The following is a 10992-nucleotide window of genomic DNA, read 5'->3' as shown; positions in this document are numbered from 1 at the left end:
TAAACAAAACATTATTGCATTCAAGATAAACCTCTAAAGTATATGAATTTGGATACATGGATTCTCGGCGTCACTGCCCTGCAGAGATCGATGCCCTCTTAAGGTCAATGCCTGTCAAGGTCACTGCCCAATCAAGGTCATTGCCCTACCAAGGTCAGTGCCCTCTCAAGGTCAGTGCCCTCTCAAGGTCAGTGCCCTCTAAAACTTCAATGCCCACCCAGGGTCATTGCCCTCTGAAGGTCACTGCCCTCACAAGTTCACTGCCCTCCCAAGGTCATTTCCCTCCCAAGGTCGTTGCCCTCCCAAGATCATTGCCCTCTCAAGGTCAGTGCCTTCTCAAGGTCATTGCCCTACCAAGTTCATTGCCCTACCAAGGTCAGTGCCCTCTCAAGGTCAGTGCCCTCTCAAGGTCAGTGCCCTCTCAAGGTCAGTGCCCTCTCAAGGTCAGTGCCCTCTCAAGGTCAGTGCCCTCTCAATGTCATTGCCCTACCAAGTTCATTGCCCTACCAAGGTCAGTGCCCTCTCAAGTTCAGTGCCCTCTCAAGGTCAATGCCCTCTCAAGGTCATTGCCCTACCAAGGTCAGTGCCCTCTCAAGGTCATTGCCCTACCAAGGTCAGTGCCCTCTCAAGGTCAGTGCCCTCTCAAGGTCAGTGCCCTCTCAAGGTCAGTGCCCTCCTAAGGTCACTGCGCTCTCAAGTTTATTGCCCTACCAAGGTCATTTCCCTCCCAAGGTCATTTCTCTCCCAAGGACTTCCCTCACAAGGTAATTGCCCTCCCAAGGTCATTGCTCTCTCAAGGTCACTGGAATCTCGAGGTCACTGTCCTCTCAAGGCCATTGCCCTCTCTGTTAACAGGATTTTCTTGATTCTCAAGATCACTGCCCTCTCAAGGTCACAGAATTCTCGGCGTCACTGCCCTCCAGAGCTCTTTGCCTTCTCAAGGTCACCGGCTTCTCAAGGACATTGCCTTCTCAAGATCACTGCCCTCTCAAGGTAATTTCCCACTCCAGGTCACTGCTCTCTCCAGGTCACTGCCATCTCAAGGACATTTCCCTCTCAAGGACACTGCCTTCCCAAGGTCATTGCCATGTCAAGGTCAGTGCCCTGACAAGGTTAGTGTCTTCTCAAGGACATTGCCTTCTCAAGGTCGTTGCCCTCTCAAGGTAATTTCCCTCTCCAGGTCACTGCCATCTCAAGGTCATTGGCCTCTCAGGATCACCGCCCTCCCAAGGTCATTGCCTTCTCAAGGTCAGTGCCCTCTCAAGTTCAGTGCCCTCTCAAGGTCAATGCCCTCTCAAGGTCATTTCCCTCCCAAGGTCGTTGCGCTCCCAAGGTCATTGCCCTCTCAAGATCACTGCCCTCTCAAGGTCGTTGCTGTCTCCAGGTTATTTCCCTCCCAAGGACATTGCTCACCCAAGGTCATTGCCCTCTCAAGGTCAGTGCCCTCTCAAGGTCAGTGCCCTCTTAAGGTCATTGCCTTCTCAAGGTCGTTGCCCTCTCAAGGTGCTTTGTGCTTTGGAATGTACACACATTTTGACCATATGAATACGCCCTGAAAATTTCATTAAGATTGCATGTTTACAAAAAAAGTTATTCATCAAATAAATTCTCTTACTTTTGCCCACACTGCAGCGCAGCCCAAGCGCAGTCGCTGCTTACTGCGCAGTTAGAAGAGAACGGGCGCGTGAGGGTGGATGTATATGCATGTATGTCTGCGTGCATAAAAAAGTGCAGAATAATAAGATTATCAGCTTGGAGGGTTCAGGGTATCTCCTAGTCGAACAGTCTCTACTAGAGCCTGCTTAACCGTTTCATACATATTTCGTTTTTTATAAAATATTCTGACAAACATGGCTTGGGTGCGAGTTCAAATCCCGCGGTAACCCCTTTTTTAAATTGCAAATTTTGTTATTTTAGCTTTTATATTTTTAAAATTTTATAAAAATTATAAATCGGAGTTTACACGAGTATGTGTTCCAAATTACAAGTCTCTAGCTTCAAAGGCGTCGAAATGAACTGTGTTCAGGTCATTGCCCTCTCAAGGTCGTTGCCCTGTCAAGGTAATTTCCCTCTCCAGGTCACTGCCATCTCAAGGTCACTGCTCTCTCAAGGTCATTGCCCTCTCAAGGTCGTTGCCCTGTCAAGGTAATTTCCCTCTCCAGGTCACTGCCATCTCAAGGTCACTGCTCTCTCAAGGTCATTGCCCTCTCAAGGTCATTGCCATTTCTAGATCATTGCCCTATCAAGGTCATTGCCCTCTCAAGGTCATTGCCCTCTCAAGTTCATTGCCCTCTCAAGTTCATTGCCCTCTCAAGGTCACTGGATTCCTCAAGGTCATTGCCCGCCCAAGGTCATTGCCCTCTCAAGGTTACTGGAATCTCGAGGTCACTGCCCTCTCAAGGTCATTGCCCTCACAAGTTCACTGCCCTCTCAAGGTCAATGCCCTCACAAGTTCACTGCCCTCTCAAAGTCAGCGCCCTCCGAGGTCATTGCCCTCACAAGTTCACCGCCCTCTCCAGGTCACTGCTCTCCCAAAGTCATTGGATTCTCAAGGTCGTTGCAATGTCATTTCCCTTAAAAGGTCATTGTCCTCTCAAGGTCACTGCCCTCCCAAGATCATTGGATTCTCAAGGTCGTTGCAATGTCATTTCCCTTAAAAGGTCATTGTCCTCTCAAGGTCACTGCCCTCCCAAGATCATTGCCCTCTCAAGGTCATTGCCCTCTCAAGGTCATTGCCATTTCAAGATTATTGCCCTCTCAAGGTCAGTGCCCTCCCAAGATCATTGCCTTCCCAAGGTCATTGCACTCTCAAGGTCATTGCCCTCTTAAGGTCACAGGATTCTCGGCGTCACTGCCCTCCAGAGGTCTGTGCCTTCTCACTCTCCAGGTCGCTCTCCCCTCAAGATCACTGCCCCCTCAATGTCACAGGATTCTCGGCGTCACTGCCCTGCAGAGATCGATGCCCTCTTAAGGTCAATGCCTGTCAAGGTCAGTGCCTTTCAAGGTCAGTGCCCTCTCAAGGCCACTGCTCTCTCAAGGTCAGTGCCCTCTCAAGGTCGTTGCCCTCCCAAGGCCACTGCTCTCTCAAGGTCAGTGCCCTCTCAAGGTCAATGCCTTCCTAAGGTCATTGCCCTCTCAAGGTCGTTGCCCTCCCAAGGTCATTGCCCTCACAAGTTCACCGCCCTCCCAAGGTCATTGCCCTCTCAAGGTCGTTGCCCTCCCAAGGTCGTTGCCCTCCCATGGTCATTGCCCTTTCAAGGTCGTTGCCCTCCCATGGCCACTGCTCTCTCAAGGTCAGTGCCCTCTCAAGGTCAATGCCTTCCTAAGGTCATTGCCCTCTCAAGGTCGTTGCCCTCCCAAGGTCATTGCCCTCTCAAGGCCACTGCTCTCTCAAGGTCAGTGCCCTCTCAAGGTCGTTACCCTCCCAAGGCCACTGCTCTCTCAAGGTCAGTGCCCTCTCAAGGTCAATGCCTTCCTAAGGTCATTGCCCTCCCAAGGTCATTGCCCTCACAAGTTCACCGCCCTCCCAAGGTCATTGCCCACTCAAGGTCATTGCCCTCTCAAGGTCGTTGCCCTTTCAAGGTGATTGCCCTCACAAGTTCACTGCCCTCTCAAAGTCACCGCCCTCCCAAGGTCATTGCCCTACCGAGGTCACTGCCATCTCAAGGTAATTGCCCTCTCAAGGTCATTGCCTTCACAAGGTCAGTGCCCTCTCAAGGTCAGTGCCCTCTCAAGATCAGTGCCCTCTCAAGGTCAGTGCCCTCTCAAGGTTAGAGCCCTCTCAAGGTCATTGCCCTCTCAAGGTAATTTCCCTCTCCAGGTCACTGCCATCTCAAGGTCACTGCTCTCTCAAGGTCATTGCCCTCTCAAGATCAGTGCCCTCTCAAGGTCAGTGCCCTCTCAAGGTCATCGCCTTCTCAAGGTCATTGGCCCTCTCAAGGTCATTTCCCTTTCAAGATCATTGCCCTCCCAAGGTCATTGCCATGTCAAGGTCAGTGCCCTGACAAGGTTAGTGCCTTCTCAAGGACATTGCCTTCTCAAGGTCGTTGCCCTCTCAAGGTAATTTCCCTTTCCAGGTCACTGCCATCTCAAGGTCATTGCCCTACCAAGGTCAGTGCCCTCTCAAGGTCAGTGCCCTCTCAAGGTGCTTTGTGCTTTGGAATGTACACACATTTTGACCATATGATTACGCCCTGAAAATTTCATTAAGATTGCATGTTCACAAAAAAAGTTATTCATCAAATAAATTCTCTTACTTTTGCCCACACTGCAGCGCAGCCCAAGCGCAGTCGCTGCTTACTGCGCAGTTAGAAGAGAACGGGCGCGTGAGGGTGGATGTATATGCATGTATGTGTGCGTGCATAAAAGAAGTGCAGAATAATAAGATTATCAGCTTGGAGGGTTCAGGGTATCTCCTAGTCGAACAGTCTCGACTAGAGCCTGCTTAACCGTTTCATACATATATCGTTTTTTATAAAATATTCTGACAAACATGGCTTGGGTGCGAGTTCAAATCCCGCGGTAACCCCTTTTTTAAATTGAAAATTTTGTTACTTTAGCTTTTATATTTTTAAAATTTTATAAAAATTATAAATCGGAGTTATACACGAGTATGTGTTCCAAATTACAAGTCTCTAGCTTCAAAGGCGTCGAAATGAACTGTGTTCAGGTCACTGCCCTCTCATGGTCGTTGCCCTGTCAAGGTAATTTCCCTCTCCAGGTCACTGCCATCTCAAGGTCACTGCTCTCTCAAGGTCATTGCCCTCTAAAACTTCAATGCCCACCCAGGGTCATTGCCCTCTCAAGGTCATTGCCCTCTCAAGGTAATTTCCCTCTCCAGGTCACTGCCATCTCAAGGTCACTGCTCTCTCAAGGTCATTGCCCTCTCAAGATCAGTGCCCTCTCAAGGTCAGTGCCCTCTCAAGGTCATCGCCTTCTCAAGGTCATTGGCCCTCTCAAGGTCATTTCCCTTTCAAGATCATTGCCCTCCCAAGGTCATTGCCATGTCAAGGTCAGTGCCCTGACAAGGTTAGTGCCTTCTCAAGGACATTGCCTTCTCAAGGTCGTTGCCCTCTCAAGGTAATTTCCCTCTCCAGGTCACTGCCATCTCAAGGTCATTGGCCTCTCAGGATCACCGCCCTCCCAAGGTCATTGCCTTCTCAAGGTCGTTGCCCTCTCAAGGTGCTTTGTGCTTTGGAATGTACACACATTTTGACCATATGATTACGCCCTGAAAATTTCATTAAGATTGCATGTTTACAAAAAAAGTTATTCATCAAATAAATTCTCTTACTTTTGCCCACACTGCAGCGCAGCCCAAGCGCAGTCGCTGCTTACTGCGCAGTTAGAAGAGAACGGGCGCGTGAGGGTGGATGTATATGCATGTATGTCTGCGTGCATAAAAAAGTGCAGAATAATAAGATTATCAGCTTGGAGGGTTCAGGGTATCTCCTAGTCGAACAGTCTCTACTAGAGCCTGCTTAACCGTTTCATACATATTTCGTTTTTTATAAAATATTCTGACAAACATGGCTTGGGTGCGAGTTCAAATCCCGCGGTAACCCCTTTTTTAAATTGCAAATTTTGTTATTTTAGCTTTTATATTTTTAAAATTTTATAAAAATTATAAATCGGAGTTTACACGAGTATGTGTTCCAAATTACAAGTCTCTAGCTTCAAAGGCGTCGAAATGAACTGTGTTCAGGTCATTGCCCTCTCAAGGTCGTTGCCCTGTCAAGGTAATTTCCCTCTCCAGGTCACTGCCATCTCAAGGTCACTGCTCTCTCAAGGTCATTGCCCTCTCAAGGTCATTGCCATTTCTAGATCATTGCCCTATCAAGGTCATTGCCCTCTCAAGGTCATTGCCCTCTCAAGTTCATTGCCCTCTCAAGTTCATTGCCCTCTCAAGTTCATTGCCCTCTCAAGGTCACTGGATTCCTCAAGGTCATTGCCCGCCCAAGGTCATTGCCCTCTCAAGGTTACTGGAATCTCGAGGTCACTGCCCTCTCAAGGTCATTGCCCTCACAAGTTCACTGCCCTCTCAAGGTCAATGCCCTCACAAGTTCACTGCCCTCTCAAAGTCAGCGCCCTCCGAGGTCATTGCCCTCACAAGTTCACCGCCCTCTCCAGGTCACTGCTCTCCCAAAATCATTGGATTCTCAAGGTCGATGCAATGTCATTTCCCTTAAAAGGTCATTGTCCTCTCAAGGTCACTGCCCTCCCAAGATCATTGGATTCTCAAGGTCGTTGCAATGTCATTTCCCTTAAAAGGTCATTGTCCTCTCAAGGTCACTGCCCTCCCAAGATCATTGCCCTCTCAAGGTCATTGCCCTCTCAAGGTCATTGCCCTGTCAAGGTAATTTCCCTCTCCAGGTCACTGCCATCTCAAGGTCACTGCTCTCTAAAACTTCAATGCCCACCCAGGGTCATTGCCCTCTGAAGGTCACTGCCCTCACAAGGTCATTTCCCTCCCAAGGTCGTTGCCCTCACAAGGTCATTGCCCTCCCAAGGTCATCGCCCTCTAAAACTTCAATGCCCTCCCAAGGACATTGCTCACCCAAGGTCATTGCCCTCTCAAGGTCACTGCCCTCACAAGGTCATTGCCCTCTAAAACTTCAATGCCCACCCAGGGTCATTGCCCTCTGAAGGTCACTGCCCTCACAAGTTCACTGCCCTCCCAAGGTCATTTCGCTCCCAAGATCATTGCCCTCTCAAGGTCATTGCCCTCTCAAGGTCATTGCCATTTCAAGATCATTGCCCTCTCAAGGTCAGTGCCCTCCCAAGATCATTGCCCTCCCAAGGTCATTGCCCTCTCAAGGTCATTGCCCTCTTAAGGTCACAGGATTCTCGGCGTCACTGCCCTCTCAAGGTCACGGGATTCTCGGCGTCACTGCCCTCTAGAGGTCTGTGCCTTCTTACTCTCCAGGTCGCTCTCCCCTCAAGATCACTGCCCCCTCAAGGTCACAGGATTCTCGGCGTCACTGCCCTGCAGAGATCGATGCCCTCTTAAGGTCAATGCCTGTCAAGGTCAGTGCCTTTCAAGGTCAGTGCCCTGTCAAGGTCACTGCACTCTCAAGGTCACTTCTTCTCTACGTCACTGCTTCTTTAGGTTACTTTCATCCCGAGTTCACTGCTTTGTTTAAAAAAGCGATACTGCCAACTTAATATCAACCGACTTATATAAAAGAGACTATTCTGTTGAATTACTTAATTCGTTAAACAAAACATTATTGCATTTAAGATAAACCTCTAAAGTATATGGATTTGGATACATGGATTCTTGACGTCACTGCCCTCCAGAGGTATTTTCCCTCTCGAGGTCATTGCCCTACCAAGTTCATTGCCCTCTCAAGGTCAGTGCCCTCTCAAGGTCATTGCCCTCTCAAGTTCACTGCCCTGCCAAGGTCATTTCCCTCCCAAGGTCGTTGCGCTCCCAAGGTCATTGCCCTCTCAAGATCACTGCCCTCTCAAGGTCGTTGCTGTCTCCAGGTTATTTCCCTCCCAAGGACATTGCTCACCCAAGGTCATTGCCCTCTCAAGGTCAGTGCCCTCTCAAGGTCAGTGCCCTCCCAAGGTCATTGCCCTCTTAAGGTCACTGCCCTCACAAGCTCACTGCCCTCCCAAGGTCATTGCCCTACCAAGGTCAGTGCCCTCTCAAGGTCAGTGCCCTCTCAAGGTCAGTGCCCTCTCAAGGTCAGTGCCCTCTCAAGGTCAGTGCCCTCCTAAGGTCACTGCGCTCTCAAGTTTATTGCCCTACCAAGGTCATTTCCCTCCCAAGGTCATTTCTCTCCCAAGGACTTCCCTCACAAGGTAATTGCCCTCCCAAGGTCATTGCTCTCTCAAGGTCACTGGAATCTCGAGGTCACTGTCCTCTCAAGGCCATTGCCCTCTCTGTTAACAGGATTTTCTTGATTCTCAAGATCACTGCCCTCTCAAGGTCACAGAATTCTCGGCGTCACTGCCCTCCAGAGCTCTTTGCCTTCTCAAGGTCACCGGCTTCTCAAGGACATTGCCTTCTCAAGGTCACTGCACTCTCAAGGTAATTTCCCACTCCAGGTCACTGCTCTCTCCAGGTCACTGCCATCTCAAGGACATTTCCCTCTCAAGGACACTGCCTTCCCAAGGTCATTGCCATGTCAAGGTCAGTGCCCTGACAAGGTTAGTGTCTTCTCAAGGACATTGCCTTCTCAAGGTCGTTGCCCTCTCAAGGTAATTTCCCTCTCCAGGTCACTGCCATCTCAAGGTCACTGCTCTCTAAAACTTCAATGCCCACCCAGGGTCATTGCCCTCTGAAGGTCACTGCCCTCACAAGGTCATTTCCCTCCCAAGGTCGTTGCCCTCACAAGGTCATTGCCCTCCCAAGGTCATCGCCCTCTAAAACTTCAATGCCCTCCCAAGGACATTGCTCACCCAAGGTCATTGCCCTCTCAAGGTCACTGCCCTCACAAGGTCATTGCCCTCTAAAACTTCAATGCCCACCCAGGGTCATTGCCCTCTGAAGGTCACTGCCCTCCCAAGGTCATTTCCCTCCCAAGGTCGTTGCCCTCCCAAGATCATTGCCCTCTCAAGGTCATTGCCATTTCAAGATCATTGTCCTCTCAAGGTCAGTGCCCTCCCAAGATCATTGCCCTCCCAAGGTCATTGCCCTCTCAAGGTCATTGCCCTCTTAAGGTCACAGGATTCTCGGCGTCACTGCCCTCCAGAGGTCTGTGCCTTCCCACTCTCCAGGTCGCTCTCCCCTCAAGATCACTGCCCCCTCAAGGTCACAGGATTCTCGGCGTCACTGCCCTGCAGAGATCGATGCCCTCTTAAGGTCAATGCCTGTCAAGGTCAGTGCCTTTCAAGGTCAGTGCCCTGTCAAGGTCACTGCACTCTCAAGGTCACTTCTTCTCTATGTCACTGCTTCTTTAGGTTACTTTCATCCCGAGTTCACTGCTTTGTTTAAAAAAGCGATACTGCCAACTTAATATCAACCGACTTATATAAAAGAGACTATTCTGTTGAATTACTTAATTCGTTAAACAAAACATTATTGCATTTAAGATAAACCTCTAAAGTATATGGATTTGGATACATGGATTCTTGACGTCACTGCCCTCCAGAGGTATTTTCCCTCTCGAGGTCATTGCCCTACCAAGTTCATTGCCCTCTCAAGGTCAGTGCCCTCTCAAGGTCATTGCCCTCTCAAGTTCACTGCCCTCCCAAGGTCATTTCCCTCCCAAGGTCGTTGCGCTCCCAAGGTCATTGCCCTCTCAAGATCACTGCCCTCTCAAGGTCGTTGCTGTCTCCAGGTTATTTCCCTCCCAAGGACATTGCTCACCCAAGGTCATTGCCCTCTCAAGGTCAGTGCCCTCTCAAGGTCAGTGCCCTCCCAAGGACATTGCCTTCTCAAGGTCGTTGCCCTCTCAAGGTGCTTTGTGCTTTGGAATGTACACACATTTTGACCATATGAATACGCCCTGAAAATTTCATTAAGATTGCATGTTTACAAAAAAAGTTATTCATCAAATAAATTCTCTTACTTTTGCCCACACTGCAGCGCAGCCCAAGCGCAGTCGCTGCTTACTGCGCAGTTAGAAGAGAACGGGCGCGTGAGGGTGGATGTATATGCATGTATGTCTGCGTGCATAAAAAAGTGCAGAATAATAAGATTATCAGCTTGGAGGGTTCAGGGTATCTCCTAGTCGAACAGTCTCTACTAGAGCCTGCTTAACCGTTTCATACATATTTCGTTTTTTATAAAATATTCTGACAAACATGGCTTGGGTGCGAGTTCAAATCCCGCGGTAACCCCTTTTTTAAATTGCAAATTTTGTTATTTTAGCTTTTATATTTTTAAAATTTTATAAAAATTATAAATCGGAGTTTACACGAGTATGTGTTCCAAATTACAAGTCTCTAGCTTCAAAGGCGTCGAAATGAACTGTGTTCAGGTCATTGCCCTCTCAAGGTCGTTGCCCTGTCAAGGTAATTTCCCTCTCCAGGTCACTGCCATCTCAAGGTCACTGCTCTCTCAAGGTCATTGCCCTCTCAAGGTCATTGCCATTTCTAGATCATTGCCCTATCAAGGTCATTGCCCTCTCAAGGTCATTGCCCTCTCAAGTTCATTGCCCTCTCAAGTTCATTGCCCTCTCAAGGTCACTGGATTCCTCAAGGTCATTGCCCGCCCAAGGTCATTGCCCTCTCAAGGTTACTGGAATCTCGAGGTCACTGCCCTCTCAAGGTCATTGCCCTCACAAGTTCACTGCCCTCTCAAGGTCAATGCCCTCACAAGTTCACTGCCCTCTCAAAGTCAGCGCCCTCCGAGGTCATTGCCCTCACAAGTTCACCGCCCTCTCCAGGTCACTGCTCTCCCAAAGTCATTGGATTCTCAAGGTCGTTGCAATGTCATTTCCCTTAAAAGGTCATTGTCCTCTCAAGGTCACTGCCCTCCCAAGATCATTGGATTCTCAAGGTCGTTGCAATGTCATTTCCCTTAAAAGGTCATTGTCCTCTCAAGGTCACTGCCCTCCCAAGATCATTGCCCTCTCAAGGTCATTGCCCTCTCAAGGTCATTGCCATTTCAAGATTATTGCCCTCTCAAGGTCAGTGCCCTCCCAAGATCATTGCCTTCCCAAGGTCATTGCACTCTCAAGGTCATTGCCCTCTTAAGGTCACAGGATTCTCGGCGTCACTGCCCTCTCAAGGTCACAGGATTCTCGGCGTCACTGCCCTCCAGAGGTCTGTGCCTTCTCACTCTCCAGGTCGCTCTCCCCTCAAGATCACTGCCCCCTCAAGGTCACAGGATTCTCGGCGTCACTGCCCTGCAGAGATCGATGCCCTCTTAAGGTCAATGCCTGTCAAGGTCAGTGCCTTTCAAGGTCATTGCCCTCCCAAGGCCACTGCTCTCTCAAGGTCAGTGCCCTCTCAAGGTCGTTGCCCTCCCAAGGCCACTGCTCTCTCAAGGTCAGTGCCCTCTCAAGGTCAATGCCTTCCTAAGGTCATTGCCCTCTC

Source organism: Drosophila navojoa, chromosome 5 (assembly GCF_054131105.1).
Source record: "Drosophila navojoa isolate 15081-1374.11 chromosome 5, UAZ_NAV_1.0, whole genome shotgun sequence".
Taxonomy (NCBI): Eukaryota; Metazoa; Arthropoda; class Insecta; order Diptera; family Drosophilidae; genus Drosophila; species Drosophila navojoa.
Note: the sequence above shows the minus strand (reverse complement) of the source record.